Raw genomic sequence first — 8,114 nt, 5'->3', positions numbered from 1 at the left:
ATCAAAGTATGATTTGTTGAAAATATATGAAATATTCTCACCTCCTCACTGTTTCAATTTAGAAAAAAAAAAATCAAAGTATATGGAGTAGAACTAGAGTGTTCTTAAGTTTATCAAATTTTTTGTGAACTCAACTCTAAAATCTACCGAATTAGTTTCAATTTTCAAATGAAGAATCTGAAATGTTGAAACCCTTCTACTTTATAAGTGATGTGCTTGCATGCAAAAATTTTAAACTTTCAAATTAATTTAGTATAAAGTCAAGAGGCCAAAATTAAAAGGTTTATAAATTAATTTTAATACATTTATTTTTTGAACACTTTTTGACTACTTGACTTTAGACAAAATTAATTTCAAAGCTTAAAATTTTTGTATGGAGACGCATAACTCGTAAGGTAGAAGAGTTTCAATGATTTAGATTTATTATTTGAAGCCAATTCATAAATTTTGGAGTTGAGTTAAAAAAACACTTGATGAACTTAAAAACACTCTAGTTCTACTCAAGTATATGATATGTCGACGATTCTTAGAGGGTTTGATACGGCATAATTGATTTTTTTGTTTTGGTTTGACAATTTCATATCTAAGTCTTAATATGAGACATATACTGGTCCGCAATATTAATTTGAAAAGACTTAAAATGCATTTCTTGACTTGAAAAGTTTTAGCCTACAGAATGTTCTTATATACTTGAAAAAGGCAAGGGTTTGGGAAACAGTGATAGGACATGCATTTAATCGTCAAAGAAACTCGTTCGCAAACTTGAAAGTCATGATTTATAAAATCCAGTTAAATTTAAAACCTGGACTTAGCTTAAAGAAGTTTCACCCATTTTTAATTAAATACAATATTATAAAAAATTATATGCATATACAGCATTACAGCTAGCTCAATTAATAGTGTTGAATATTTTATGAAGTATATATATGAGTCTTTTTGAGTAAAGGTTGGAGCTCAATCTACTAATGATTGTTTTTTTTGGATTTTGAACCTGTAATATCTTATACGGAGAGCATTATCTTTGCCACTAGACCAAAGATTAATTCTCTTAAGTATATGAGTCTTTTTTTTTATATAATAAGTTATATGCTTTAATATTCTATGAATTCTCTTCATATTGCTAAAGGCTTATTTAAAACAAAATGTGGAATATTATCTATTGATAGATTTGGAATCTTTGAAAAATCATAAAATTAGACTAAATTACACGGAGTCATTAAATTAATAATGATCTCCTGTTTTTGGCTCTCAAAATTCACATGTCATTTTGGTATAAATTGAAAATTTTAAGGACTAAAATATTTTTAAGTATTAAGGACTAAAGTAAAAAATGAGTGATTATTTAAGTTGTTAACTGAAGTTTGCTACTAAACATTTTCTATTTTTTATTTTTAATAACTGGATGTACTGAATCCAGCTGTACTGTTTGAATTAATAAAATAAATATACCATAAACTTTTTACCTCACAGAAAGCGGAGTTAGAAGCAGAGCCAGTCCCAAAAAATTTTGAGATATGAGACGGGAGAAAAATTTGAACTCTTTATATATACAATTTTTTTTATTAATATATCAATATATTATATTTATTTATAAAAAAATTTGGACCATTTATATATACAAATTAATTTTGAGCTCTAATATTTTATTTATTTTTAATATATATAAACTAATTTTTTTTTTCGACCCCTTGGATCTTGGGATACGGAGTCTTCACCCTGAGTGTCCTGCACCAAGGCCGGACCTGGTTAGAAGCCCCTATGTACATTCGTGAAGACATTTCTTTCGGAAGAAGAGTTCGGATGTCTTTATTTTGTGTACGTATTTCTATTTTTCTATTTTCCTATTTAATTCACTCTTCTCATGAACTCACAAAAAGACTTCATCGATCCGACTGTAGGTAGTTGTTTCCTAATTAATCTCTCAATTGTTTATCTTAATCTATTGCAGCCTCTTATATATGTTGTGTTATATGTATAATGTATATGCATAGTTAGAGAAGGAAATTTGTCACCTCGTAATCACTCACGTCACATGCATCATGTTAGGTGTGACGATTACGTGACGTAACTCGCCTGTCACATGACGTGATTATTCGCATGATGTGACTGCATTTGAGTGAAAATTACACGTCACGTTACGCGAACCAGTAACGTCACATCACGTTATGTAGTTGCGTTACGTCACGTCATAATATGAAACATATATTATCCGGTTTTTTCTAGTCAATTTACTATTTTTTTGGGTACGCATAGAGTATATCCAGATTTTTCTTTTAGTGTAAGTTCAGTGATACCGATACTCATGTAGTACTGATTTTTATTTTCTCTAATTTAGTCCAATAAATATTTATAATTTGAATTTTGAAATTAATATTAGATATCTAACGATTTTTTATAAAAAAAAAAATTTGTAACATTATTTATTTAGTTTTGAATTTTTAGAATTTTTCATATTTATTTTTTCTTTCTGAATTTTCAACAATTTAAATTAAAAAATATATAAAAAGTTTGATGTGATTAATTTACGTCACGTCACGTCCATGACCACACGTGACTATTCGCATGACGTGATTGTCCGCCACTATTTTAGTCACATCACGTCATGTTACGTAAAAAAATTAATTGATCACATCACGTGACCAAATTACAGTGCATTTGTCATGTTACATCACGACTTGTCACGTATTTCCCGTATGCATAACACAAGATGACATTGTATATCAGTATATGCATAGCACCGTAATATATGTGTACGCACGCGCGATTGGCGTTTTTTTTTTTTATGATAATTAGTAGACTATTGAATTAATAATCCATCTTTACTCTGAAATCAAGTACTAATTTTCATACTTATCTGTGTGCAGGCTAGTCCTGAAGATTTTGAGGTCTGAGACGAGAGAAAATTTTGAGCGCTTTATATATCTGTGTGCACCACTTTGAAAATCGCCGATCCGGTGGTCCAGAAATTTTTACTATTTTTACTGTTCATTCAGATTTTCAAAGTGGCTTAATAAATAGTAAAAAAATTCTAAAAAATATAAAATTTGGTCTCCAAGCACATATTAATATGGAGAACAAGATGAACGGTTTGGATCGGTTTTGGACTTTGAATCGGTGATTTATGGTCCATATAACCCATATAATATTTTCATTCGTTAGGCCTGTTCAATATATGAAACCTTTCATATACTCATGTTATTAAACGATAAGCCTTTATCAACATTTATAGAACTATAATGTACTTTAATCAACATGACAAACTTATCATGGTATATTAGTATTCCATGCTAATAACTAAGTTTGTGAACATTTTAGAAATTTATGTTTGTCATCATATAGAGTTTTATGGTTCAAGACCAAGAGCATCTTCTTGAACACTTCTATAGATAAACATAAATTTCATGGAACAAAATGCATGTAGCATCCAATTCATAAACATAACATGTAAAAGTGATCAACATAAGATAACTTTTAGAACACATATCTAACAATATGTATATACACAATTATATATACACGTGTGTGTGTGTGTGTGTGTGTGTGTGTGTGTATAGGGTCCGGCTAATTTGCTGCCGGCAGCATTTTAGCCGGAGGTGCTGCCACTGTTTTTTCTATTTTTTGATGTTCAAATGACAAATCTAAACCGTTAGATGTTTAATCTATATTATAATCTAGTTGGAGACCAAATTTTATATTTTTTGGAATTTTTTTACTATTTATTAAGCTGGTTTGAAAACCGCTGATTTCAGTAAATTTCTGCACCGTAAAAAACAGCGACTTTCAAACCATCTTAATAAATAGTAAAAAAATTCCAAAAAATGTAAAATTTGGTCTCCAAGTAGATTTTAATATATATTAAACATCTAACGGTTTGGATTTGTTGTTTGAACATCACATATGCTAATATAGCCCCGGAAGCACCTCGGTCGAAGTGCTTCCGGTAGCAAATTAGCCACACTCCTATATATATATATATATATAGGAATATGCTAGCATGCTATGCATAGGATAGAGCCCCTCCATGCAACGCTTTGGATTTTGACTTTTCAAAATTCTAACGGTCGATCCGAACCGTTCATCTTGTTCTCCATATTAATATGTATTTGGAGACCAAATTTTATATTTTTTGGAATTTTTTTACTATTTCTTTAGATTTATTGAAAATCGCTGTTTTTTTATGGTCTAGATTTGCTGAAAACAGCAATTTTCAATAAATCTAAAGAAATAGTAAAAAAATTCCAAAAAATGTAAAATTTGGTCCCCAGACACATATTAATATAGAGAACAAGATGAACGGTTCGGATCGACCATTAGAATTTTAAAAAGTCAAAATCCAAGGCGTTGCATGGAGGGGCTCTATGCTATGCATAGTATGCTAGCATATTCCTATATATATATAGAGTAAAGCTAGCGTGTGACATGCTCACCAAGAAAGTTTGGTGAGCATAACTCCAAAAGTATATCGGATCGATGTCAAATGTCAAATCCAAACCGTTGAAATCCATGTACTTCATGAGTGATGCATATACATGCAAAATTTTAAAAGTTTCGAGTTTATTTGCTACACGGTCAAGTGGTCAAAGAAATGAACATTTTATTATAAGTTATTTTATATATTCAATTTTGAAAGTCGCTGATCTGATGGTCCAGAAAATTTTACTGTTTTTACTGTTCACAGCAAAACAGCAATTTTCAAAAATGCTTAATAAATAGTAAAAAAATTCAAAAAAATGTAAAATTTGGTCTCCAAGCACATTTCAATATGGATTAAACATATAACGGTTCGGATCGGTCGTTTGGACTTTCAAAATAAAAATACGGTGTGAAGTAGAAATGCGTTTTTGAAAATTGCTGTTTTGCTGTGAACAGTAAAAAACAGTAAAATTTTCTGGACCATCAGATCAGCGACTTTCAAAATTGCTTAATAAATAGTAAAAAAATTCCAAAAAATGTAAAATTTGGTCTCCAAGCACATTTCAATATGGAGACCAAGATGAACGGTTCGGATCGACATTTTGAACTTAAAAATCACAAAATATGAGCGTGAAGTAAAATAGTCGCTTTACTTCGCAACTCACCGAGCCCACCTCTATACACACACACACACACACACACACACACACACACACACATATACAAATGATGAGGGATCCACTTACATTTGTAAGTTACAACATCTTACAACAAATTATATATTTTTTTGATTTTTTCACTATTTATTAAGTATTTTACAAAACTGTTGTTTTTAGATAGTTCTGGACCACTGAAAAACAGCATTGTTGTAAAATACTTAATAAATAGTAAAAAAAACTTAAAATTTGCTATCCAAGAACATTTTAATATAGATACAATGTTGAACAGTTTGGATCAACTGTTTCAACTTTAAAAATTACAAAACTAAATTGTTATAAATTGTTGTAATTTACAAATATTGGAAGTGGATCCCTTCTCCACACACACACACGCGAATTGTATCCATCTTTAGCTAGCTAGCATGGGTATATATTCTATGACCAACCGCGGACTTTAATCATCCTACGATATCACGCAGCTCTTTTGGCAGCCACAAAATGCACAACAAGCCTCAATAGAGCACGCAATTTGTATGGTGATAAAAGCTACAGAGCGTACTAGGGGATAAAAGAATGTAAAAAGCTAGCTACCTACGCTATATATGCTATGCTATCAGTTTTGAAGATAATTCGTTTTGACTCTGCTGGCAATGATTTATGATTTGTTTCTAGCCATACCTATATATAGAGCTACTTCATTAAGACTAAACAGCCAAGAAACATCAATTTCATACGTGCATCGCAAGCAATTTTAATTAGCTAGCCTCAATGTGTAAGGAATTGTAATTTTTCTGTTTTTGGTAGCAATATACAATTTGGGGATTTGTGAACAAAGAATAGAAGCTAATGATATCAGAATTTGGTATTAAATGACCTACCTAAGAATTAAAAATTAGGGAGCACCTAGTTACCACTTACCTCCGTAACAATCTCTCATTTCATCCTCCAGTCATTAACTATTTTAATAACTACTAACTACCTAGGGATACCACTTACTATTTGAGGACCGCCTAATATTTGAAAGATTTTACAACTGACGCACGCAAAAGTATTCATCTATAATGTATGAAGGAGTATGGCTAATATAACATCTTAATAAATAGTAAAAAAATTTCAAAAAATGTAAAATTTGGTCTCCAAGCACATTTTATTGTAGAGATCACATCTAATGGTTTGGATTGATGATTTGGACTTTGAAAATAAAGAAAATGGTTGTTGTAACTTGTTGTAACTCAAAAATTGTTGTAACTTAGATCCCTCCTCATATATAATATATGTATATATGTATATATTATACATATTATAAAAAAAAATGAGTTTATAAAAAAAAAACCAATCGTGGAAAATGAGTTTATATATACATAGAGGATACATATATTATATCTACATACACATACACATACACATATACATACACATACACATACACATACACATACACATACACATATATAGGCAGTGGCTAATTTGCTGCTGGCAGCATTTCTGCCGGCTTTTTTTTTATTTTTTGATGTCCAAACAATAAATCCAAACCATTAGATGTTTAATCTATACTATAATCTACTTGGAGACCAAATTTTACATTTTTTGAAATTTTTTTACTATTTATTAAGCTGGTTTGAAAACCGTTGTTTTCAATGCTGCAGAAATTTATTGAAATCAGTGGTTTTCAAACCAGCTTAATAAATAGTAAAAAAATTCCAAAAAATGTAAAATTTAGTCTCCAAGTAGATTATAATATAGATTAAACATCTAACGGTTTGGATTTGTTGTTTGGACATCACAAAATAAATAAAAACCCGGCAGCACCTCCGGCTAAAATGCTGCCAGCAGCAAATTAGCCGGACCCTACATATATATACATATACATATATTATAAAAAATGAATTTAAAAAAAAAAACCGGTTACCAAATAACCAGACCAAAACCGGTTATTGGATAACCGGACACTCTCCATATTTTCGGTTACTAAGTAACTAGACATAGGCATCAATTCCGAGAATTGGGTCACCGGAAAGAAATTGAAAATCCGGTTATCCAGTAAGCGAATTGGGTATTTTTCGAGATTCTTTCAAAAATTGAGTAGATTTCATAATTTTGTTTTATTTTTAGGTATTTATAAAAATTTCGGATCTATCATCCATTCACATTCATATATTGGATAGTCAGGATTAAAATAATAGTTTTGTCTTCTCAAAATTCAAATACTCTCCCTACTTCAATCTTGATCATCTAAATTATGAATGAATGAATGGATGGATGGACTGTGTTGGCAGGAATTTCGGGATTTGGTTCCTTGATTACAATAAAAAAATATGGTAGTTAGATATTAAAAGAGAGTTCAAATTGTCTATTTTTTGTTTAAGATGTAGCGTTAAATTGACCAAACATGAAGTGTCAAGTAATTTCATCCTCTTTGTTACGTACGGAAGTCATTCATTTTCCAAAAAGTAAAAAAATCTGGATGATCTTGACCTTTATTTTGTTCTGTTTTGTATTTCCAGCTATAAATTAGCAGGAGTCTAGCACTAAATTAATGGCACGTAAGCATGAGTTGCATTATTGGATGGGTTTCTAATTATTAAATTCGTTATGTTAGAAATTTTTGGTAAAACCCAAATTTTATCACTTCAATCTTTAATTTAATTTAATTACCTTAACATGTATTTTAATTTATTTATTTATTCGGGCCAATGCAATATATGACCCAGCCTTATTTATTTTGACATCGATCCATTGATCATTAATGCAATAATATAATTATAATTTTTACCCTTAAATAATTAGCACTAAGGTTTAACACAATGTTTTAATGTCAAAAAATTTGGAGCCTGTATATTCACCATGCATGTTACAGTATATAGGATGGGATTGCTGCCAAGTTTAAAAAAAAAAAAAAAAATTGTTACAGTGGGATAGGCACCGCGGTATATATATAGATAGATAAAATGATAGCAACAATTCCATTTCATATACTGCTATGCTCCACGCCCATGAGTCCAAATCTATCAACAAATTAAAAGTTGATTACCCATAAATTAT

This window comes from Carex rostrata, chromosome 11 (genome assembly GCF_964058835.1).
Source record: "Carex rostrata chromosome 11, lpCarRost1.2, whole genome shotgun sequence".
Taxonomy (NCBI): Eukaryota; Viridiplantae; Streptophyta; class Magnoliopsida; order Poales; family Cyperaceae; genus Carex; species Carex rostrata.
Note: the sequence above shows the minus strand (reverse complement) of the source record.